The sequence below is a fragment of the Microcaecilia unicolor genome, chromosome 2 (assembly GCF_901765095.1).
Source record: "Microcaecilia unicolor chromosome 2, aMicUni1.1, whole genome shotgun sequence".
NCBI classification, from domain to species: Eukaryota; Metazoa; Chordata; class Amphibia; order Gymnophiona; family Siphonopidae; genus Microcaecilia; species Microcaecilia unicolor.
In genome coordinates this window covers 234,683,618-234,709,407 of record NC_044032.1, presented here as the reverse complement: position 1 = coordinate 234,709,407, position 25,790 = coordinate 234,683,618, and the positions used below count along the sequence as shown (strand labels likewise).

The window sequence follows — 25,790 nt, the reverse complement described above, 5'->3', positions numbered from 1 at the left end:
GTGTTCTGGTCCTGTCTACAGGATTACTTCCAGCCTCACCAGGGTGATGCTCTCCTTTTAGTAGGCCTCCCTCCTCCAAGGCAGCACAGGGGCTGCTAGATTGGAGGTGGGACTTCTCTACAGCATCTCTGTACCTCTCTGTCTCCCTCAGCTCCTCCGCTACTCTAGCCTCAAGAGAACGGACTCGTTCTCTGAGAGCTAGGAGCTCTTTGCATTGAGCATACACATATGACATCTCACCAAATGAGAGATAATCATACATGTGACACTCAATGCAAAAGACTGGATAGCACCCCTCTCGCAGCTGGACTACTGCCTGCATCTTAATATTATAGAGTTGTTTAATTAAAACTTCTTAAGGCACTAGGAATATCAAATGAATATAATGATCTTTTGACTGTTGTAATTTGTAATATCACAGCATGAAGTCTCTGTACTCTCCAAAGGACTTTCATTTTGCCCATCCAGCAAACTGGATGAAATCCAACTATATTCAGACCTAGAAGAATTCTTTAGAAAAATGCATCTTAAAACACATTTCCACAATAAAGAGATACCAAACAGACCGGAATACAGTCTTAAACAAAAGAACACTTATTTCACCCCACAGGAGGGACAAAACTACAAGCTGGATAATTACATAGAAAGTTTCAGACATAGGGTAAAATCACAACTTTCCAACAAACAAAAGAGAATTCTGTACAATCTTACCCAACCAGAAAGAGCGGCCATAAGAACTCTACAAACTAAGGAACGCATTATCATCAAATCCGCAGACAAAGGAGGCGCAGTGGTAATTATGGACACACAAAAATACATTGAAGAGGGGCACAGACAGCTCTCAGACAATAAATACTACAGGAAACTAACTGAGGACCCCACACAGGATTACACAAAACAGCTAAAAGACCTTATCAAAACATTTCCTACACAAGCGCAGCCTCATCTGAAGAAACTCATATCAAACCAGCCTTCTGTGTGCACATTCTACATGCTACCCAAAATCCACAAACCTGGAAACCCTGGCAGACCAATCATATCAGGTATTGGCACACTCACGGAGGAAATATCTGGATTCATAGAGGGAATTCTGAAACCTCTCGTACACAAAACTAACAGCTTCATACAAGACACCACAGACTTTCTGAATAAATTGAAAAATATCAAGCAATTACCACCAAACACCCTTCTGGTCATGATGGATGTATAATCACTATACAGCAACATTCCACATGCGGATGGCATAGCTGCATGTGGGAGACTCCTAAAAGCATCCACACTGGACCATCAATACTCACCAGAAACTATTACAAAATTAATCAAATTTATTTTAACTCACAACCACTTCCACTTTAACAATGATATCTATCTACAAATAATGGACACTGCAATGGGCACCAGGACAGCACCCCAATATGCCAACCTTTTTATGGCTGAGCTGGAAGAGACATTTCTGAATACATGCCAGACCAAACCTCTAAAATACTACCAGTACATCAATGACATTTTTATGATTTGGACAGAAGGGGAAGAAACTCTGAAACAATTTTACTATTCCTTCAATACATACCATCCTACAATCAGATTCAAAATTGACTACTCCCCCCCCAAAAGTCAATTTTTTGGACACCACAGTCTCAATCAGTGATGGCTATATACAAACATCTATATACAAGAAACCCACAGACAGATGCAGATACCTCCACAACTCCAGCTTCCATCCTTCACATACAAAAAGATCCATTATTTACAGCCAAGCCACAAGATACCACCGTATCTGCTCGGACCCAGGGGATAGAGACAGACACCTTGAAACCCTGACTGCATCCTTCAAACAGAAAGGCTACAACCCCAAAATAATCTCCAAGAATATTGCCTCCTCCCTCAAAACACCCAGGGAAAATCTGCTACAGTACAAAGAAAAAAAAAAGCCACAGACAGAATCCCCCTTATAGTGACATACAAACTGAGGAAAATCATGAGACCTACAGCCTCTACTCCAGGAAGATGAATTACTGAAAGAGATATCCCCATCCCCACCAGTGCTGGCCTTCCGACAGCCACCCAACTTAAAACACAAGCTAATCAGAAGTAAACTCCCAACACAGACTGAAAAGGAAAAGAAGGGCACATTTCCCTGTAATATATCCAGCTGCAAGCTATGCCAAAACATTTCACAGGACCCCACAGTCATTCACAAAGGAATGTTTCACATGCTCATCTTCCAATGTGGTATATATCATTCAGTGTAAAAAATGTAACGAAGGATACTATATTGGAGAAACAGGCCAGATGCTTAAGACAAGATTTAATCTGCACAGACATCACATGAAGATAGCCTGTGCCAGTCAGGTTCCCACCCCGGTGGGCCAGCATTTTACAAGACCAGGACACTGCACAAGTGATTTCATAGTAAGAATCCTGAAAGGTAACTTTAAAACAATACAGGAACGTAAGACCTTTGAAGTCAGAATGATTGAATATTTTGACACCCAACAGACAGGACTTAACAAGGATCTGGGTTTTCTAGCCCATTATAAACCATAAAATTATATTTCTCTGGTTATCACCCTCCTCTCACCTACCCAGACCCATCTTGTTAGAATATCAATGAAATGCTTTGATGTCCCCATGCGTAGAGGTTCTAATGTGAGTTTTTGGTGGCTGGTGGAGTGTGAGCAAGGGGTTCCTTCTTTCCCCCATTCTTTTCCATGTCATCTCATAAGTGGGAAGTTGGGGACAACATATGTGGGGGTTTGCAGCCACACTCAAAGGAGGGTAACTGCAGCCTCAGGCCTTGATTTGGGACAGAGAGGTTATAAGGGTGCTCTGTTTGTGATACTTACATCGGGCCAAGATACGTTGCCACACATGCCGGACCATGTTCTGGTTCTCACGCCAGATGCGTCGGTACTGGCTTCTGAGGGATTCCAGCTTTTGCCAGATGCCAAAACACTTGCAAGACACAAGTTTGTACACCAGGGTTCAGGGGATGGCCCTTATTCCCTTCACAGACACGATTCCTTTGGAAGCCAAGTTGTGCAATGGGGGAGGGGGGACGTTACTTAAGCACAGGTGATATGTGAGATGAGGTGCATATGGTGACCGAGAGTGTTCTTTCTGTGTGGCATGTGCACAGGGATGTGGGAATGGGCAGTGAGTGACAGCTGGTGTTCCTTCAGGCATGTGCATGTCCTTTAGGGAGGTGTGATCAATGTTCACATCACTTATGTGAGCAGGTCAGGGAAGGGGGGGGGGGGGGAGGAGAGGTGGATGTATGTGCAGTCTGTACAAAAAATGTTTTGCTATAAATGTAGACTCTCTGAAATGTAGATTCTCTGACCTTGTGTACAAGTAGAATATTACAAGTAAAATGGAATATGCCTAGATATGCTTGGGAGCCAGACAAGCTGACTAGTAGCCTAGAAATGTAACATGTTAGAAAATGCAATAGTGCTGACAGACACACAGGCACTGAGCTTCCTTTGTGCCCCTGCACGTAGAGAAGCTTATAAGGGCAGAGGAGAGAAATGTTGGGTCAGACAACCTTCTGACTGCAGTTGGATCTGTCTCCTTGCAAGTAAATAAAAATGCTTAAACTTGACTTCGTGAGTATGTTAATTAGAATTCTTTTAACACAGTCCTTCATGGCTACTCTACATAGGTGGTTCAAGGGATGGCATGGCACCTATACTTTGATTATATTTATGGATGTGGATGTGCACATATATATGCATATATATATATATATATATATATATATATATATATATATATATATATATATATATATATATATATATATATTGTGAGCACTCCGGAGGGCGGGTGCGAGGGAAAGGGGATAGTGGTTCTTTCAGCCGGCATCATCCCCGGTCATTCAGCCCAGCTAGGAGAGCAGTGCGCCCTCTAGGGATCAAACTGCCAGGGAAAGCTGTAATGCAGGAGAAAAACTACACTCCCCAGAAGCCAGTGCAGGGTCAGCTGAACTCCCAGGAGGGGGAGGGAGGAATGACTGATTGGGAGATGAGGTCTGATCCTGGAGATGGGGAACAGCTGGTGGAGCTTGGGGAGGAGGAGGAGATGGAGTGGAATAAAGAAGAGGTAGAAGGAGAAGGTAAGGAGGAATGTATAGAGGTGGGTGGTTTGGCTCTAACCCGTGCAGACAGGGTGAGAGCTTTTGTGGCCTCAGCATTGCCCGGTTGTGGAGGTGGGGAAGCTGGGAGCAAAGCAGTGGGGAAGCAACTGGAAAGCACAACTTACATAGTTACATAGTAGATGACGGCAGAAAAAACCTGCATGGTCCATCCAGTCTGCCCAAGACAAACATATATGTATACCTTACCTTGAATTTGTACCTGTCCTTTTCAGGGCACAGACCTTATAAGTCTGCCCAGCAGTATTTCCCGCCTCCCAACCACCAGTCCCGCCTCCCATCACCGGCTCTGGTACAGACCGTATAAGTCTGCCCTCCCCTATCCTAGCCTCCCAACCACCAACCCCTCTTCCCCCCACCTGCTCTGCCACCCAATTTCAGCTCTGAGGATCCATTCCTTCTGCACATATTGCTACCATATTGTCTGTTCCCAAGAGGTAGTGCTGTGGAAGGTGGGAAGGGAGTTAAGACAGAAAGGCATGTGCATTTTGGAACTTAAACTGTAGGAGGTGAGAGAGGAGTTGGTTCCAGCTATATCTCCAAAACTATCTGCTGCGGTTGGAGGTTTGGGGAGGATTTAAACAAAAGCCTGTAATTGGAAATGAATTGAAGTTTGCTGATGGTTGGAGCTGTTTCAATAAGGCTGACATCTGAAACAATAAAGAACTTGGATTGCTCTTAATGTTGGAGTAGGACTGAGTTTCTCAGCAACTGGAGAGAGAGAGAGGGAGAAGGATGGAGATGGAGATGGCTGGCTAGGAAAGTGGATGCTAAGTAGGGTTGACCCTGGAAGGGTGACCTGGTTACAATATATATATATATATATCTCCCTGATTTACTCTTGAATTATGGAATTCAATAAGAGCTGGGATTGGTGAGGGAGCTCTTATATGTGCTGCAACAGCAGGGGGACCTCAGTGCCCATGTCCAGTGCTGGTAGGTGGGCTGCCATTGCTGAACACTTACCTTGCCAGGGTGGTTTTTATAAGGGTCCAGGCCCTTATGGACACATTCCTGGAGAGCAGGTGGTGCTGCCATTTGAATAAGCATCTTTTGTGCCTTATGCAGAGGCGGACTAGCAATTCTGTTTCTGCCAAACTACAATCTGGCTTCCTTCTAAGAGCCATTTTGCTCTGGGAATGAATGTTCTTCCACGTGCAGAGCCTTATATGGACGCCTTGCATGTGGAGATGACGTTCTGCCGTGACCACACACGTTTTAGAATGCATGCGGGGCCATTTCTGCGTTGGATGTTTATTAACCTGAAAATGAAATAAAACATTTTCTATGGTACATGTTGGACGACCCAGTTCTATCATCCATTTTCTTTTTTAATTTATTTATTTATCATTTATATATATACTTTACAAGTTTCAACACTTAGCAGAAAAATAATGCTAATGGTTATGTTATCACAAGGAAAAAAAGAAAAAAAAAGAAAAAAAAATTCACTTATAGGTATAAATTCCTCATTAACATCATAAAAGTCCACAATTTGTGGAGTTCAATAACCCAACTAGGGAGAACAAAAAGGAAAATATTATAACAAACTTAGATCAAGTCAGAAGCGTTTACAAGCTAGTTACAACAACTTCTTGAGAAACCTTTTTTGATGTAATAAAAGAGGATAATTGAGAAGGTTCAAAATAACATATTTTTCAGTTTGATACAAGACCAAGCACTTACAGGGATACTTTAAATAAAAAGTTGCTCCAAGTTGCAAAGTTTCCTGTTTCAGTTGTAGAAATTTCTGTCTACGTTTTTGTGTCTCACGTGCCAGGTCTGGAAATATTCATACTAGAAGACCTTTAAATAGTTTCCCTCTTACTTGAAAAAAATTTTTCAATGTCCAGACCTTATCTGTGAGTAACGCAAACGTTACTAATAAAGTGGATGGTACGACTTGTTCCGAGTCGGATGTTTCCAAAATGGCCGACAGGTCAAGCGCCTGATTACACACTTGAACTTGAGGGTTTTTCTCCATCTTTAAGGGAATGTAAAAGGCCTGTGACACTGGAGGAATACAATCTTCAGTTATTTCAAAAATTTCTTTATAATAAATCTTCAACATTTCCCTTGGGGAAATCATAGGATGAAAAGGAAAATTTATAAGGCGCAAATTATTGCCTCGTAAAGCATTTTCCATAAACTCAGACTTCCTCCTCAGGTTCACTAAATCCTTAACCATCGTAGTTTGTACTAGTTGTGTCTGTTGAAGTTCCTTTTCCACCTTATTTACCCGTGTTTCCAATGATTTTATTTCAGTGTCCATTTCTCCCACTTTCCCTTCAACCACAATTATATCTTCTTTCATTTGCTTTATTTGGGGGCATATCACCTTACCCAACTCTACTATTAACATCCAAAGACTGTCCAAGGTAACATCCACTGGTTTTCTTTGAAAAAGAGTAAATAGAGTATCTGCAGGCTCACCCTTTTGTTGAAGTTCCGTCTCAATTACTCCCCGTCCCTCCTCAGTAGATCTCAATGTGGTGTGTGCAGCAAATACATCCGATTTAGGTGGAATAGCCTCCCACCCTAAGGATCCCGCTACCACTTCGGAATTCGGGTCCAATGGGGCCGACATCGGCGAGCTGCTAAACACCGGCTGGGGAGGTGGTTCTCTACCGTCGGGGCTCAAGGTAGTTTCCAGCCCATTACTCCTTCCGCTATCTCCAGTCGCGGATTGAGTTTGCAGGCCTCCCTCCGACGGAATCGCTGAGCTTGCTGCCCTCTGCATATATTGTGTAATTAAACCCGTAGAGGTTAGAGTTCTCTGCTGCTGGGAGGCAGCAGCCGCGGCAGCTCTTCCTCTCCTCTTCGGCATGGTAAGGGAAAAAATTTTTTTAGGCAAACGCAGAGGAGCACTCAAACGCGTCTGTCTTAATCGGCAGCCATCTTGAACTCTATCATCCATTTTCCATATTTTGGAATCTGCAAAAATGTCTATAATGTTTTCTGATTATGCCCTCAGATTTAAAATGCCCCTCATGTTTGCCTTCAATAAAAATTGAAGTGAATACTATATGTGTAAAGTGTGAGTCATCTGAAAACATGAACAATCACATGTATGCAAATCTATAAAATAAAGATCAATGCAATAAAAGCTGCACATAAGATCTCATTTGTAATACAGCATGTGAGAAATAAGCAACATAACATACCAATGTCCTTGGTGAGGCAGATACCAACTGAGTAAAATCTTGTGTGTTGCTGAAAAAAACATTAAAATGCATGATGGCAGCAAAACAGACTATAAAATGGAAAATATAATATAAATCTGTGAAATATCAAAGAGCTCAATGTTTCCAGACGATTAAAGCATTATGTACAAAGCTAAATATTACAACAGGGACAATAACACTAAAGGGACAGATCAGGTAACTCTTATGTAGTAAAAACATATCTAAGCAGTAACTAGTATAAACAAAAACTAAACAAGCACTGCATTATAGATTATGAGAATACAAAGAACAAGCTATACCCATACTTCTAAATAAAATGCAGCTGACAAAAAGAAAGCGCAGCTGAGATAAGATCAACTTCACTCAGAATGTGAGGAACTATGCTAGTCTCCAAATGAATAAATACAGTACTAAAATCCAGTAGATCAATCCAAAGTTATGTACAATTTGTTTAAAACATCAAGTACTTGCCAGCACTTTCTGCACTATTTTCTTCTTAGCATCACTGGGTTCCATAAACAAGGCTGCGGTACCACTTCCTTTTCACTTCAAAAAAATGTAGGCATCATTTCCTGTTTGGCGATTTAACTTCACTTATCTCAAACAGTTTCCTCTCTTTCAGATTTTTAGGAAAAAACTCCTCCACTCTGTTTTCGAATTCAACCCTCCATGGTGTTCTTTCTGTAAATAAAAAACTTTGAGCGGTTCACCAGATTCTCACTTGATCTACTGCAGAACACCTTAGCATTGAAAAAGTATGTCTCTTGTTGATACAGTGTTCTGCCATTGGAGCTTCCCTTCTTTCAAGTTTCAAACAGCTTTTATGCTTACTCAATCGTGTCTTCAAAGGCCGTGTATACAAGTAATGCAATGTCTCAAAGGAAATTTCTTACTAGTCACTAGGGGCCCATTCAAAGTGAATGGCTGTGTCGGCAGTACCGCACCGCCAGCCCCCAGTGCGGCTTATACTACTACTACTACTACTATTTAGCATTTCTATAGCACTACCAGGCGTACGCAGCGCTGCACAAACATAGAAGAAAGACAGTCCCTGCTCAAAGAGCTTACAATCTAATAAAAAGGGGCCCAGGTGTGCAGTCCAAAGTAATGTCACATACTTTACAACTGTGACATTTTCATATGTTGTCCTTCTATCACATCCCAACCTCTGTCTTCATTCCTCTGCTGTTGTGGAATTTCCAAATAATACATCTCTATTCTCTATCAGAATAGAGACTTTTTATTTGGGAAATCAACAACTACAGCAGAACAACTGAAGACAGTGACCTGCATTTTGAGATAATCACCTGGAATTGAGAAAGTGTTGAGAATTTTAAGGAAGCAGTGTTGAATCTACCAGTTTATAAATTTGGATTTGGGGATAGCATTCAGCAGAAATCAAAATCTGAAGGAATTGTTAAATCCATCTGACGCTAAGAGAACAGAAAGAGGTGAACAGAAGGAGGTTGGAATGTGATAAAAGGACATGTGAAATGTCACGGTTGAAAAGAATGTGACATTACTTTGGAACTGCACACTTGGTTTGTAGACCCAGTGACTAGTAATAAATTTCCTTTGAGGTATTGCACTACTTGTAATACAGATTATGTAGTGCATGTGATCATCTGCCTGAGTCCAAAACTATATATAAGACAAACAACACAGCCTTTGAAGACACGATTCAGTGAGCATAAAAGCTATTTGAAACATGAAAGGAAGGAAGCTCCAATAATAGAACACTGTATCAACAAGGAACATACGTTTTTCGATGCTAAGGTGTTGTGCAGTAGATCAAGTGAGTGAGAATCTGGTGAAACACTCAAATGTTTTATTATAGATATCACAACATTGGATTTTCCAGTTAAAGATGGTATTCTCCATAAAAGCTGTTGTGAGAAGTCATGCAAAGTGGAACCATAGTTGTCATCCCTCCACCTAGCCAGATAGTGAACATTAAGCAGTACTGTTTGCCATGGGGTCACAAAGAATAGAGGAGGCAATCAGGGAATTATTGCAGGTATGGGTAATTTGACAATAAGCCCCCTATAACTGTCATGATCATCGACGTCCGTGCCTTGCTCGCCAGTACCCTATTCCACCTAGACCCATTAGTTTATCTGCAGTTCTATCCAGTGACCTGTGGGGTCACCGTAGAGTGGTGAAAGCCAAGCTGGTGATGTCATCAGTGCTGAGCCTTCTTAAGCTGGCTTCTGTGTGCACTCAGTCTCAGGTTCTGGCAATTACTGACTGAGCTCAGGCCTGCCTGAGGCTCTGCTAGTTCCATCTGCTGTTTCATTGTCAGGCTGTGGCCTGAAGCATTGCTGCAGCTTTCTCCTGCTTGCTAGGTTCCAGTGAAGCCTGATTCCTAGCCTTGAAGTCCTGAGAACTCTGTTCCAGTGAAGCTTGATTCTTAGCCTTGAAGTCCTGAGAGCTCTGTTCCAGTGAAGCCTGCTTCCAAGCCTTGGAGTCCTGAGAGCTTCTTGCCCTTCAGCTGAGTCCCCAGTCATCCACAGTGAGTCCCTGGTCACTGGCTACAATGAGTAGGCCCTGTGCTGTGTTTTGGACTGTGTGTGCTGGGACGAGAAGTATCCCTGGACGAGGTGGCTGTGCTTGGAGCGCAGAGGGATCCGCATGGGCTGTTCCTGTCTGCTGCGCTGTGCCTGTATATGTCTTTTGCCTTTGGAGCATTCGGCTCAGGCATTTCCGAGATTGTGACTGAACTGCTTGCCTTAGGAGCATTCGGCTCAGACAGTTCAGAGACCGTTATTGATTTGTGTGTCTTGGGAGCATTTGGCTCAGGTGGTTCAGAGACTGTTTCTACAAGAGACTATTTGAATTCCTTTGCTTTGCTGCTGCTCTTCTCCTGCTTCTGAGAGGAGCTTGCCGCAGAAGTCCCTTGGCTTACATGAGAGTCCTGACAGAATGAACCTTTATCTGACTGCCGGCGGTCAGTGGCGTTCCTAGGGGGGCTGACAACCCGGGGCGGATCGCCGATGCGCCCCGCCCCCCGGGTGCAGCGCCCCACCGGATGCAGTGTGACCCGCCCCCGGTGAAAGGACACCCCCTCACGAAAGAACCCCCCCGGGTGCACGCCGCTGGGGGGGTGCTGCGCGCGCCTGTCCTTCGTTCGTTCCATGTTCCCTCTGCCCCGGAACAGGAAGTAACCTGTTCCGGGCCAGAGGGAGCATGGAATGAACGAAGGACAGGTGCGTGCGGCACCCCCCCAGCGGCGTGCACCCGGGCGGACCGCACCCACCGCCCCCCCCTAGGAACGCCACTGCCGGCGGTCTCACCGCTTTCAGCTAATTGCTATTGCTTTCCGTTGCCCCGCCAGGGCGGGCCTTTGACTAGTCTCTTGTGCTCTTATGTTTGCTTTTCTTGTACAGCTAGGCTGTCTTACTGTTTGCCAATATTGTATGCTTAAGGTTTGCTTTACTTTAGCTAGTGTTAGGATGTGCAGCTAGGCTGCTTATTGCCTTTTCTTCTCTTACATTATTGCTGAGCTATTTGTTTGCCTTTTTGACCTGTGTCCTTTTGCTGCCATTAAACCTACCTTAGTTCACCTCCAGTTGCAATCCAGTCCGTTCTTTGGGATACTCTTGGGACTCCGTCTACCCAGAGGTGGTGAGTGATCCTCACGCAGCTGCCTCTGGGTCAAGGGCTCACAAACGTTACAGTAACAGTGTGGCCACTGCTTAAACCCAACTCCTTCTGGAGACTGACTGTGAATTTCAGAGGGCTGAATATTTATGCCTCTCCCCTAGCAGTAGCTGTTCCTGACATTGTGACCATCATTAAGGAATTCCGTACACAAGCTGGGGAGTACCAGGCAGTATAGATTTGGCAAATGCCTTCTTTTCCTTTTATGTGGCCCCTGAATCTCAGGACCAACCGCTTTCACATGGCAAGGCCAGTAGTGCACATTCCAGGTAGTGCCAAAGGAGTATTTGTACTCACCATATGCCATGGTTGATGGCCAGAGATTTGCGAGATTGGCACTCACAATTGCAAGAACTGTTTGTATGCTTATTTCATTATATTGATGACATCCTCATAACAGGAACTGCAGATGCTGTGGAGAAAGCCCTGCCTCTCCAGTGCACCTATATGAAGGAAAGAGAATGGGTTGTGAATAAAGACAAGGTAAAGGGACCAGATATTGAAGTGAAATTCCTGGGTATCATTTGGTCCAGTTCAATGAGAAAAATCTCACAGAAAGTCCTCAATACCATTGAAGGGTTTAAGGCACCAATCACCAAGCAAGAAGCACAGTCCTTTATGTGCCTGATGGGCTATTGGAGGGCATTCATCCCACATCTCGGTCTCCTCTTTTCAGTTTTCCAGTGGGGACCAGATGAAGAAAACACTTTTGAAGAATCAAGGAAGCTTCCTGTCATTTATAGTAATTCCATTCCATTTATTGTAATTCCATTTCCTCTCTCCCTATCCTATCTGTCCAATCATGGTCTTCTTCTTCTTTCTCTCTCCTATCTTCCTTTTTAGGATTGTAAACTGCTCAGATATGCTACTCGATATGAAGGACAACAAATGCTTAATAAACTTGGAAACTTTATCACCAGTGGAGAGAAGAGGGGGCTCGAGAGAGGTAGAGCTACAGAATTGTCAAGGTGTGGGGGGGAGGGTGTGCTGATGCAAAAGTTGGCTCAGGACAACGCAGTCCTTTGAGTCAGCACTGATAGACTGGATGAGTCTCAGCAAATTCTTCTAACATCTTGAATCTTTGCACCAGACAGATAGCACACCTCCTGGGACATCATGTCTAGTCAGCAAATGGATGCATCTTTACCCCTCAGAAGGGAATCACCAACCAACCTTGGAATACAATTAGATTCAAGTTTTTGCAAAAATGGTGTGATGTGGTTGCGTCGCTTGCAACCTTCTACGAGTCTTGTTGCAGCATTCTGAATCAACTGGAGCTGGTGTAGGCCCTTTGTAGTCAGACAGTTGTAGAGTACATTGCAGTAATCCAGTCTTGATGTTACCATGGTATTCACAACTGGGGTAAGATTTACCTTCTCGATGTAAGGAGAGAGGTAGCGTAGCTGTTGCAAATAGTAGAAGCAGCTCTTGAATATTGCTTAGACTTGGGGAATCAGAGTAAATGTTGAATCTAACTGTATTCCAAGGTTCCTGACTTGTGATTTGTGGGGGAGTTTATACTTCCCAAAAGAGATTTTGATATCAGGTAAGTATCCACTTCTGTTAAGGACCCAGAGAAGCTCGGTTTTACTTGGGTTCAAGCAAAGTTTGTTGTGTTTAGCCCATTCTTGAATTGATGTTAGACAGGTAATCAGTTTATTCAGTGCTGTAGGTAAGTCAGGTTCAATGGGTATGAGTAGCTGCACATCATCCACGTAGATGTAGAACTAAGTGTCCAGCTAGTGGCTTGAGGTAGATATTGAACAGAGTAGGTGACAGTATTGATCCTTGTGGTACTCTGCAGGTCAGTGGCCATGGTGGCGATGAGTTGCTGCCAAACATTATGGATTGTTGCCTGTATAATAGATAGGATCTGAACCAAGCAAGTACTGCTCCATTGAAACCTGTTTCTGTCAGTCGTTCTAGCATTATATCATGATCCACAGTGTCAAAAGCTGCTGAGAAATCTAGCAGTACTAACACCAAGGCAAATCTCCTGTCTCGGTTTCTGTGAAGATCATCTAGTAGGGATACAAGGACTGTTTCTGTTCCATAACCGGGTCTGAATCCAGATTGACATGGATCTAGCCAGTTTCACTCTTCTAGCCATAATTGAGTTGAACACAGACTGTTCTGTAAGTTTCTCTAGAATGAGATGTTGGATACTGGCTGGTAACTTTCAAGTTTGTCCTGTTCAAGGTTGTTTTTCTTTAGCAAAGGGTGAACCACTGCTCTTTTTAATGCTGTTGCCTATTAGAAAGAGAGTCATTCACAATTTTTGTTGCACCTTCTATGAGGCCTATACTTGCCTGCTCACTATCTTTGATGGGCAGGGGTCGAGGGAGCAGTAGTTGGTCGAAGGTCTCTTAGGATTTTGTCAAGGCTCTCCTCTGTCATTTGGATTAAAAGTGTCCCATCTGTCTCTATCAGGAGAGGGCAAGTTGTGCACTCCAGGTTAACTGATTAGAGACTGGGTGGGATTGCCTGTAAATCCTGGCAGAGACTTTTAATTTTGTTAGCAAAGTATGCAGCAAAATCATTGCAGTTCAGTTTAGACTGGGCAGGCTGGTTCTGTTGTGGGGGTTGCAGTAGGCTGTTTACTATACTGAACAACTGCTTGGTTGAATTGTCAGCCTGTGCAATGCATTGAGAGAAATATTGTTTTTTGGTTGCTGCTAAGGCTTGGCAGTACTTTGTTGTGTGCTTTCTGCAGTTTAGCCTGTTTTTCATCCAGGCGAGGTTTACACCATCTCCTTTCCAGTCCTTCGCATTTAAGGATCCGAAGTTCTGGATAAAACCAAGGTGAGTGTTTGTGAGTGGGGCATAAGACCTTTTTTAGTGGTGCCATTTTCTCTAAGGTCTTGGCTAAGTGTGTATTCCAGATGCCAACTTTTTCTGACAGTGTTGTCTTTTCATCTACATGTGGATTGTCCAAGGCCTCTAGGAAATTCTCAACGGTCAGCTTTTTTTTTTTTGTCTTTGATCTCCTTCCAAACTCTGGGAAGTGCCAGGTGGTCACTTAGGGAAAATTTTAATTAGAAAATGGTCTGACCATGATTGGGGTGTTATTTCAATACTGTTATCCCAGAATTCTGGGATGTCAACCCCTTTGTAGAATACCAGGTCTAGTATGTGACCCTTTTTGTGGGTTGGAGAATTGATCACATATGTAAATCCTAGTGCTGTCATCTTGTCTAGAAAGGCAGCTGTGGTGGTATCTGGGGTTTCAATGTATAGACTGAAATTTCCAATGATCACCAGCCTAGGGTAATTCAGGGTCACTTTGTTGTCTGGGCATCTTATGAGCCCCTTTTACTAGGCTGTGTTAGGTTCCCGTGCACTGAGGCCACTTTAGTGAAGCTGTAAAATGACTGCATTTCCTATTTCCCCATTAATGGCTACGTGCAAACGTTCAAGTTAGTGCATGACCATTAACACAGGAGATTATACTGACAACTATTTTCTTGGTGATATGGGCTCCCGTGCTAACCACGCACTAATCAGTTAGCACACGGCGATGCAACTGTGCTAACTGATTAGTGCATGCTGAGCACACCTACTCTTCGCCCTCAAACATGCTCCCAGCGCTAAAAAGTAAAAATTATTTTTTAGCTCATGGAAAACACGCGCAGATGCTAAAACTACCATGGGATGTCTAAGCTTACTAAGCTTACCGCAGCCTAGTAAAAAGGCCCCATTGTTTCTAGAGCTGGTTGTGTTCTGTTTTTTTTTTCCATTTTCCATTTGTCTGTCTTCATAGCACCATCTTTCCATTTCTTCTCTTTCTTCCTGTTGCCTTCTCTTCCTTCTCTACATGTCTTTGACATCGATCTTTTCTTTTCATCTTTTTCCCATTTCTCTCTCCTTTGCTCTCCATCAAACCAGTTCTAGATTTTAACCCTCACTCTCCTTTTTTCTTACCCTCCAGTCTTAAGTCTTCTCCTTTCCACCTCTCACTTATCTAGAAACTTTTTTATCTCCCACTCTCACCCCCTTTCATTGCCCTCTCTATCTGTCTCCTTCCTCAGTCTCGTATATCCTTCTACATTTAACCCACTCCCTTGGATCAAGTGGTTTCAAATGTGACAGATGGAAGGGATGACTGAAGAAGAAACAGAACTGAGGAACAGAATGGGAATGGGAAATTTTCAGAAGACACAGCTACTACTACTACTACTGATGATAATGTCTATAGCACTTCTAGATGTACGCCGTACACAAATACATAAGAGACAGTCCCTGCTCGAAATCTTACAATCTATTCAAGATGGGCAAACAGGACAAATAAGACACTAGGGAGTTACATTTTTATGGGAACAACATGGGTATTGAACAGGTAAATAAGGAGTTAAGAGTTAAAAGCAGCCTCAAAAAGGTGGGCTTTTATCCTAGATTTGAATTGGACCAGAAATGGTGTTTGACTTATCAACTCAGAAAGTCTATTCCAGGCATACAACACAGCAAGAAGACAGAAACAGAGTCTGGAGTTGGCAGTGGAGGAGAAGGGTACAGAGCTCCCAGGGAGGGGTTTAAGGATAGATAAGAGAAGAGAGATACTGAGGAGCTGCAGTAAAAGGAGTTTGAATTGTATTGGAAATGAATAGAGATCCAGTGAAGTGTGACTTTAGGATACAGGTTATGTGGATGTAGTGACGCTGACAGAATATAAGTTATGCAGCAATATTTTGAACAAATTTAAAGGGAAAGCGATGATTCAGTGGGAGACCTGTGAAAAGCAAGTTGCAGTAATCTAAGCAGAAGGTGATGAGAGTATGGTTAAGGATTTTGTAGTGTGTTCAGAAAGGATGGGATGAATTTTTGTAATGTTATAGAGAAATAAATTACAAGTTTTAGAAGTCTGTTGGATATGTGCAAAGAAAGAAAGAATCAAAAATGGCCATAAGGTTATGAGCTAAGGGGTCAGGGAGAATGACAGTGTTATCCACAGAAATAAAGAATAAATACATGAAGAGGAGAGATGGTTCGGGGGGAAGATAAGAATTTCAGACTTGGCTATTCAGATGGTGGTGGGACATCCAGGTAGCAATGTCAGACAAGCAGGCTGATTTTGAGCATGGATTCCAGGTGAAATTTCTGGTGTGGAGTGATAGATCTGGGAGTAACCAGTGTAAAGAGAGTACTGAAAACCATGGAAGGAGATCAGAGCATCAAGAGAAACAAGTATAGAGAGAGTACAGAAGAGGTTCCAAGACCGAGCCCTGAGGTACTCTGACTGATAGTAGGATAGCAATGAAGGAAGACCCTTCAGAGTATATGCAAAAAGTGTGATGAGAAAGATAAAAAGAAATCTAAGGGAGGACAGCGCATCAAGGAGTAGATGGTGATCAATGGTGTTGAAAGCAGCAGAAAGGTCAAGAAGGTTGAGGATTGAGTAAAGACTTTGGCCAGAACTGTTTCTGTAGAATGAAGAAGATGAAAGCAGACTATAGTAGATCAAAACAGTTTGAGAAGAAAGAAGGTCAAAACAGTAGTGGTGAGCAGCACATTCAAGTAGCCTGGATGTAAAATGGAGGAGGGAGGTGGAATGATAGTTGTAAGGGAAAGTATGGTCCAGTAAAGGTTTTAGAAGAGTGGTGTAAGCACACATGTTTGATGGCATCAGGACCAGTTGTGTGGAATGTGATAGATTGAGGATATGACTGATAGAAGGGATGACTGTAGAGGAGATAGAGCTGAGTAGATGGGTAGGAATGGAATCAGAGGAACAGGTAGTGAGTTTGGAGGACAGAAGATGTGCAGGAAGAAAGGGTAGCAGGGCTGAACGAAAGGGAGAGCTGGCTGATAAAATATATCTGCATTTACAGAAGCATTTGACAAAGTCCCTCATGAGACACTCCTCAGGAAATTAAAACATTGTGGGACAGAAAGCAATCCCTTATTGTAGATCAAAAATTGGCTAAAAGATAAGAAACAGACAGGTGGACTAATTGGAGGGGCATAATCGAATGGTGCCGGCCATTTACATGGGCAGCCATCTATTTGGCCGGCGCTGCAAAGAGCGGTCCCAAACCATATTATCAAAACAGATGGGCGGCCATCATTCGTTTTGATAATACGGTTGGGGCCGACCAAATGCCTTGGATTTGGCCGTGTATGAGATGGCCGGCATCGGTTTTCAGCGATAATGGAAACCGAGAGCGGCCATCTCAAACCCGGCCAAATCCAAGGTATTTGGTCGTGGGAGGGGCCAGCATTCGTAGTGCACTGCCCCCCTGACATGCCAGGACACCAACCGGGCACCCTAGGGGCACTGCAGTGGACTTCAGTAATTGCTCCCAGGTACATAGCTCCCTTCTCTTGGGTGCTGAGCCCCCCAAATCCCCCCCCCCAAAACCCACTCCCCACAACTCTACACCACTACCATAGCCCTTATGGGTGAAGGGGGCACCTACATGTGGGTACAGTGGGCTTTGGGTGGGTTTTGGAGGGCTCCCATTTACCACCACAAGTGTAACAGGTAGGGGGGATGGGCCTGGGTCTGCCTGCCTGAAGTGCCCTGCGCCCACAAAAAACTGCTCCAGGTACCTGAATACTGCTGTCAGGGAGCTGGGTATGACATTTAAGGCTGGCATAGAGGCTGGCAAAAAATGTTTGAAATTTTTTTTTAGGGTAGGAGGAGGTTGGTGACCACTGGGGAAGTACGGGGAGGTGATCCCCGATTCCCTCCAGTGGTCATCTGGTCATATAGGGCACTTTTTTGAGACTTGGTCCTAAAACTAAATGGACCAAGTAAAGTCGGCCAAATGCTCGTCAAGGCCAGCCTTTTTTTTTCCATTATCAGCCGAGGGTGGCCATGTGTTAACCACGCCCAAGTCCCACCTTCGCTACGCCTCCAACACACCCCCCGGGAACTTTGGCCACCTCTGCGATGGACTGCAATTGAGGCAGGCGAAAATCGGCTTTCGATTATACTGATTTCGCCGGCCTTGAGAGATGGGGCGGCCACCTCCCGATTTGTGTCGGAAGATGGCCGCCCTTCTCTTTCGAAAATAAGCTGGTTGGTCAATTTTCTCATGGAGAAAGGAACGTAGTAGCATGCACCAAGGGGTTCTGGGATTGGTGCTTTTTAACATATATTTACTACTACTACTATTTAGCATTTCTATAGCACTACAAGGCGTACGCAGCGCTGCACAAACATAGAAGAAAGACAGTCCCTGCTCAAAGAGCTTACAATCTAATAGACAAAAAATAAAGTAAGCAAATCGAATCAATTAATGTGTATGGGAAGGAAGAGAGGAGGGTAGGTGGAGGCGAGTGGTTACAAGTGGTTACGAGTCAAAGCAATGTTAAATAGGTGGGCTTTCAGTGTAGATTTAAAGGTGGCCAAGGATGGGGCAAGACGTAGGGGCTCAGGAAGTTTATTCCAGGTGTAGGGTGCAGCGAGACAGGAGGTGCGAAGTCTGGAGTTGGCAGTAGTGGAGAAGGGAAACAGATAAGAAGGATTTATCCATGGAGCGGAGTGCACGGGAAGGGGTGTAGGGAAGGACGAGTGTGGAGAGATACTGGGGAGCAGCAGAGTGAGTACACTTATAGGTTAGTAGAAGAAGTTTGAACAGGATGCGAAAACAGATAGGGATCCAGTGAAGCGACTTGAGGAGAGGGGTAGTATGAGTAAAGCGACCCTGGCGGAAGATGAGACGGGCAGCAGAGTTTTGAACCGACTGAAGAGGGGAGAGGTGACTAAGTAGGAGGCCAGCAAGAAGCAGATTGCAGTAGTCTAAACGAGAGGTGACAGGGTGTGGATTAGGGTTTTGGTAGAGTGCTCGGAAAGAAAGGGGCGGATTTTACGGATGTTGTAAAGAAAGAAACGACAGGTCTTGGCAATCTGCTGGATATGAGCAGAGAGGAGAGAGAAGAGTCAAAGATGACCCAAGGTTTCGAGCTGAGGAGACAGGGAGAATGAGAGAGCCATCAACAGAAATAGAAAATGGGGGTAGCGGGGAGGTGGGTTTGGGGGGGAAAATGAGAAGCTCGGTTTTGGTCATATTTAATTTCTGGTGGCGTTTGAGACATCCAGACAGCAATGTCAGACAAGCACGCTGAAACTTTGGTTTGGATGCAAGGTGAGATATCAGGGTAGAAAGGTAGATTTGGGAGTCATCAGCATAGAGATGGTAGGAAAAGCCATGGGATGAGATTAATGAACCAAGGGAAGAAGTGTAGATAGAAAAGAGGAGGGGACCAAGAACAGAACCCTGAGGTACGCCAACAGGCAGAGGGATAGAAGTAGAAGAGGATCCACCAGAGTGAACACTAAAGGTGTGGAAGGAGAGGTAGGAAGAGAACCAGGAAAGGACAGAGCCTGGAATCCAAGTGAGGACAGGGTATCGAGAAGTATGCTGTGATCGACAGTGTCAAAAGCAGCGGAAAGATCAAGAAGAATGAGGATGGAATATTGACCTCTGGATTTAGCCAGTATAGGTCATTGGAGACTTTGTAAGCGCAGTTTCTCGGTTGAGTGAGAGGACGAAAAACCAGATTGTAGTGGGTCAAGAAAAGCATGTGAGAGAGAAAAATCAAGGCAGCGGCAGTGAACAGCACGCTCAAGTGAATTTGGAGAGAAAAGGAAGGAGGGAGATTTGTCGGTAATTAGAGGGACAAGTAGGGGCGAGTGAAGGCTTCTTAAGGAGAGTTGTGACCACAGCATGTTTAAAAAGGCAGCAGGAGGACAGTCGCAGTGGAAAAGTGAAAGGTTGAGAATGTGACAGATAAAGGAATAAGAGCAGGAGAGAGTGCATTAAGAGGTTGTGGGGGAATGGGATCAGAGAACAGGTGGTGCATTTGTGAGGAAGAAAGGAGAAGTGTAGTTTCCTCAATAGTAACTTCAGGAAAGGAGGAAAGGGAATGAGGGGAAGGAGAGAGAGGAGAACGGACTAGTGGAGGGAGAGGTGGTGAGGTAGAGAATGCAAGGTTTATCTTTTGAACCTTGTCGTGAAAGAATTCAGCAAGGGTCTGAGAGATAATGAAGGGGAGTTGGGGGAGGGGCACCTTGAGGAGAGAGTTCAATGTGGTGAAGAGAAGTCGGGGTTAGAGCCAAGAGCTGGTCAGTTGGATATAATAATCCTGTTTGGCACGTAAAAGAGCAGATTGGAAGGAGGTCAGCATGAACTTAAAGTGTAAGAAATCAGCAAGGACCCGAGATTTCCGCCAGAGGCGTTCGGCGGAGTGGGTACAGGAACGTAGGTAGCGGATATTAGAAGTCAGCCAAGGTTGGGGTTTTGTACGCCTTATAGGGCGGGTCATCAAAGGTGCAAGAGTGTCTAAGGCAGAGGCAGAGTATTGTTGTAAGAAGAAACAGCCTCATTGACAGACGTGGATGGTGCCACAGTAGAGAGGAGGTTTGAAACATGGGAGGATAGAGATGAAGGGTCATATCACGAAGATTCCTAATAAATTAGATAAGATAGGACGGGACTGGGAGGGACGAGATTTAAGTGTGAAAGTTATAAGATGGTGATGAGAGAGGGGAAGATCAGAGGCAAGGAAACTAGAGGGTGAACAGTTGGAGGAGAAGATGAGATCAAGACAGTGACCATTTAAAAGGGATCTGGAAAAAAGATTGACAAGTATGATGGTTAAATTTGCAGATGACACAAAATTATTCAAAATTGATAAATCACAAGTGTAAGGTGTCATGGGAGAACCTTGCAATACTGGGAAAATGGGCTTCTTAAATCACAGAAGAAATTTAATGTGGAGAAATGCAAAGTGATGTGTATAGAGCTGTTTCCATCTGTGCTCTGTTCTGTTGGAAGTCAAGAGCTGTTTCCATCTGTGCTCTGTCCCGCTGTGCTGTGCAAGGCTTCTCTGCTTTGTAGGGAGCTGAAGACCTGGTGTTTCTTTCCATATCTGCCTGATTCAGGACTATCGCTGGCCAACCCTGTGGGTGGCATCACTTACAGGCACACGATTTAAAAGAAACAGGGCAGTGCCGGTGAGTCAAGAGTTGTTTCCATCTGTGCTCTGTTCTGCTGGGAGTCAAGAGCTAGTTCTATCTATGTTCTGTCTCGCAGTGCTGTGCAAGGCTTCCCTGCTTTGTAGGGAGCTGAAGACCCAGTGTTTTGACTATTGCTGGCCCACCATTTGGGTGAACCAGGGCAGTGCTGGAAAAGCGACAGTCACCTCCGTCGTGCTGACAGAGGAGCGCAGTTGAGGAGCAGGTCCTGCTCCTTAGAGTGCTCCTTTGAGTGAGCCTTTGTAGTGAGTAACGGAAATAACTGTTTTATAATGGAGCAAATTGAAGTTGTAGTGGGGAGGGGGAGGGGGAGGGTATGGGAGTTTGTAGGCGAAAAAATCCTGGAATGACTCATTATTTATCAATGTTAATACTGTAAGATGGGATGAGGTGACTGGATCTCTTTTAAAGATTGCTTATATAAATGCTAGGTCTATTAGAAAACATCAGTTTTAATCTATGACTTACTGCATGTTGAAAATATTGATGTATTGTGTGATCAGAGTCTTGGTTAACAAAACGGATGTGGTAGTGGTGAGACAGTGTTGTCCAGTGGGATATAAGTAGGATTGGGTGTGTAGGTCCAGAAAACATGGAGGAGGTGTAATTATATTTTGGAGAGAATATTTGATTTTCAAATTGGATCTGCTGAGGTGAGGTGAGGTGAGGTGAGGTGAGTGAAAGTTGTTCTGCAAACTGAAGAGTAGCAAATCTCCTGGACCGGATGGTATTCACCCTAGGGTACTGACAGAACTAAAAATGAGCTGACAGAGCTACTGTTATTGATTTGTAATTTATCTTTAAAATCGAGCGTGGTACCGGAAGATTGGAGGGTGGCCAATGTAATGCCGATATTTAAAAAAGGTTCCAGAGGAGACCCGGGGAATTATAGACTGGTGAGTCTGACGTCGGTGCTGGGCAAAATGGTAGAGACTATAATCAAGAACAAAATTACAGAGCACGTTCAAAAGCATGGACTAATGAGACAAGTCAACATGGCTTTAGTGAAGGGAAGTCTTGCCTCACCAATCTGCTGCATTTCTTTGAAGGGTTAAACAAACATGTGGACAAAGGTAAGCCAGTTGATATTGTGTATCTAGATTTTCAGAAGGCGTTTGATAAGGTCCCTCATGAAAGACTACAAAGGAAATTAGAGGGACATGGGATCGGAGGTAGTGTCTTACTGTAGATTAAAAACTGGTTGAAAGATAGGAAACAGAGAGTAGGACTAAAAGGTCAATATTCGCAATGGAGAAGGGTACTTAGTGGGGTCCCTCAGGGATCGGGGCTGGGACCTCTGCTTTTTAACATATTCATAAATGACCTAGAGTTGGGGTAACTAGTGAGGTGATCAAATTTGCCGATGACACAAAGTTTCAAAGTAGTCAAATCGCAGGAAGATTGAAAAACTACAAGAGGACCTTACGAGACTGGGAGAATGGGCATCTAAATGGCAGATGATGTTTAATGTGAACAAGTGCAAAGTGATGTATGTGGGAAAGAGGAACCCAAACTATAACTACATCATGCAAGGTTCAGCGTTGGGAGTCATGGACCGAGAAAGGGATCTAGGTGTCGTCGTTGATGATACGTTGAAAACTTCTGCTCAATGTGCTTCTGTGGCTAGGAAAGCAAATAGAATGTTGGGTATCATTAGGAAGGGATGGAAAACAAAAATAAGGATATTATTCTGCTGTTGTATTGCTCCATGGTGCGTCCGCACCTTGAGTATTGTGTTCAATTCTGGTCGCCGCACCTCAAAAAAAGATATAGTGGAATTGGAAAAGGTGCAGAGAAGGGCAACAAAGATATACAGGGGATGGGAAGGCTTCCCTATCAGGATAGGCTGAAGAGGCTGGGGCTCTTCAGCTTGGAGAAAAAGCGGCTGAGGGGAGATGATAGAGGTCTATAAGATAATGAGTGGAATGGAACGGGTCGATGTGGAGCGTCTGTTTACGCTTTCCAAAAATACTAGGACAAGGGGGCATGCGATGAAGCTGCAGTGTGGTGAATTTAAACAAATCGGAGGAAATTTTTCTTCACTCAACGCGTAGTTAACTCTGAAATTCACTGCTTAGCGGACTTCAAAAAAGGGTTGGACGGCTTCCTGGAGGAAAAAGCCATAGAATGTTATTGAATGGACGAGGGAATACAGTATTTCTAGGATGGGCGGGACAAATTGCTTGTTCTTTTGGCCACTGTCGGTGACAGGGTGCTGGGCTCGATGGTCTGTCCCAGCATGGTGATGCTTATGTACTTATGTATATAGTAATTGAAAATGAGGATATAATGAAGATACATACCTGTAGCAGGTATTCTCCGAGGACAGCAGGCTGGACATCATCACACATGGGTCGTCATCCACGATGGCCCAAGAGACCGGAAGTCAAACAAAAAACTTCAAAAGTTCCAGAACCAGCGTGGCGCGCACGAGGACAACGCACCGCGCATGCGCGAGTGACTTCCCGCGAAGCCCGCGCGCTTCCCTCAGTTATATGAAAAGCTAATATTAGAAGAACAACTCCAAAGGGAGGAGGGTGGTTGTGATGTCCAGCCTGCTGTCCTCGGAGAATACCTGCTACAGGTATGTATCTTCATTTTCTCCGAGGACAAGCAGGCTGGACATCATCACACATGGGTATCCCTAGCACCCAGGCTCACTCAAACACAATGAACATAGGTCAATTGGGCTTCGCAACGACGAGGACATAACTGAGGTTGACCTAAAAACACACAACTAAGTGAGAGTGCAGCCTGGAACAGAACAGAAAAAAGCCTAGGAGGGTGGAGTTGGATTCAAACCCCGAACAGATTCTGCAGTACCGACTGCCCAAACCGACTGTCGCATCGGGTAATCTGCTGAAGGCAGTAGTGAGATGTGAATGTGTGGACTGATGACCACGTTGCAGCCTTGCAATCCTTCAATGGAGGCTGACTTTAAGTGAGCCACTGACGCAGCCATGGCTCTAACATTGTGAGCCGTGGCATGACCCTCTAAAGTCAGCCCGCTTGGCATAAGTGAAGGAAATGCAGTCTGCTAGCCAATTGGAGATGGTGCGTTTTTCCGATGGCAACTCCCATCCTGTTGGGATTAAAAGAAACAAACAGCTGGGCGGACTGTCGATAGGGCTTTGTCAACTCCACGTAAAAGGCCAATGCTCTCTTATAGTCCAAGGTGTGCAAATTGTCCTCACCAGGGCGGGTGTGTGGATGGCGAAAAAATGTTGGCAAACAATTGACTGGTTCAGATGGAACTCCGACACCACGTTCGGCAAGAACTTAGGATAGTGCGGAGGACTACTCGATTGTGATAAATTTGATGTATGGTGCACGCGCTACCAGGGCTTGGGCTCACTGATCCTACGAGCTGAAGTAACAGCCACCAAGAAAATGACCTTCCAGGTCAAGTACATCAGATGGCAGGAATTCAGTGGCTCAAAGGAGGTTTCATCAGCTGGGTGGAACGACGTTGAGATCCCATGACACTGGTGGAGGTTTGACAAAAGTAAACCTCTCATGAAGCGAACAACTAAAGGCTGTCCAGAGATAGGCTGACCTTCTACACGTTGATGGTAAGCACTGATTGCACTAAGGTGAACCCTTATGGAGTTGGTCGTAAGACCAGATTCTGACAGGTGTAGAAGGTATTCAAGCAAGGTCGCATAGGACAGGAAAAAAGATCTAGGGCCTTGCTGTCACACCAGTTAGCAAACATCCTCCATTTGAATGAATAACACTTTTTCGTGGAATCTTTCCTGGAAGCAAGCAAGACTCGGGAGACACCCTCTGAAAAGCCTAAAGAGGCAACTTCTAGGCTCTCAACATCCAGGCCGTGAGAGCCAGAGACTGGAGGTTGGGATATAGAAGCGACCCTTCGTTCTGAGTGATGAGGGTCGGAAAATAGTCCAATCTCCATGGTTCTTTGGAGGACAACTCCAGAAGAAGAGGAAACCAGATCTGATGGGGCCAAAAAGGTGCTATCAGAATCATGGTTCCGTGGTCTTGCCTGAGTTTCAGCAGAGTCTTCTAAAAGGTATGGGAGGATACGCATACAGACCTGTCCCCCAATGTAGGAGAAAAGCATCTGATGCTAGTCTGTCATGGGCCTGAAGCCTAGAACAGAATTGAGGGACTTTGTGATTGATCTGAGTGGCAAAAAGATCTACCGAGGGGGTGCCCCACGCTCGGAAGATCTGGCGAACAACATCCTTGTTCAGTGACCACTCGTGAGGTTGCATTATCCTGCTCAACCTGTCGGCCAGACTGTTGTTTATGCCAGACAGATACGTGGCTTGGAGAAGCATGCCGTGTTGATGTGCCCAAAGCCACATCCTGATGGCTTCCTGACATAGAGGTGAGATCCAGTGCCCCCCTGCTTGTTGGTGTAATACATCGCAACCTGATTATCTGTCTGAATTTGGATAATATGATTGGACAGCCGATTTTTGAAAGCTTTTAGAGCATTCCAGATCGCTCGTAACTCCAGGAAATTAATCTGAAGACCTTTTCCTGAAAGGACCAAACCCCTTGAGTCCGAAGCCCATCTACATGAGCTCCCCACCCCAGGAGGGATGCATCCGTCATCAGCACTTTTTGTGGCTGGGGGATTTGGAATGGACGTCCCAAGGCCAGATTGGAGCGAATGTTCCACCACTGTAGGGAGTTGCAAAAATCGGTGGAAAGATGGATGACATCCTTTAGATCCCCTGTAGCCTGACACGACTGGGAAGCTAGGGTCCATTGAGCTGATCTCATATTAAGACGTGCCATGGGAGTCACATGAACTGTGGAGGCCATGTGGCCTAGAAAT

The 25,790-nt window shown here is 44.5% G+C and overlaps 1 long non-coding RNA gene across 1 annotated transcript; it reads right to left on the bottom strand.

Annotated features, from left to right (window-relative positions):
- Nucleotides 1–243: 243 nt before the first annotated feature.
- LOC115462364 lies at nt 244–8,343 on the bottom strand. The gene is made up of 3 exons (XR_003940832.1): nt 8,311–8,343; nt 6,012–6,016; nt 244–322 (listed from the first exon to the last, which is right to left on the bottom strand). It is a non-coding gene; the product is annotated as an uncharacterized LOC115462364 (long non-coding RNA).
- Nucleotides 8,344–25,790: the final 17,447 nt, after the last annotated feature.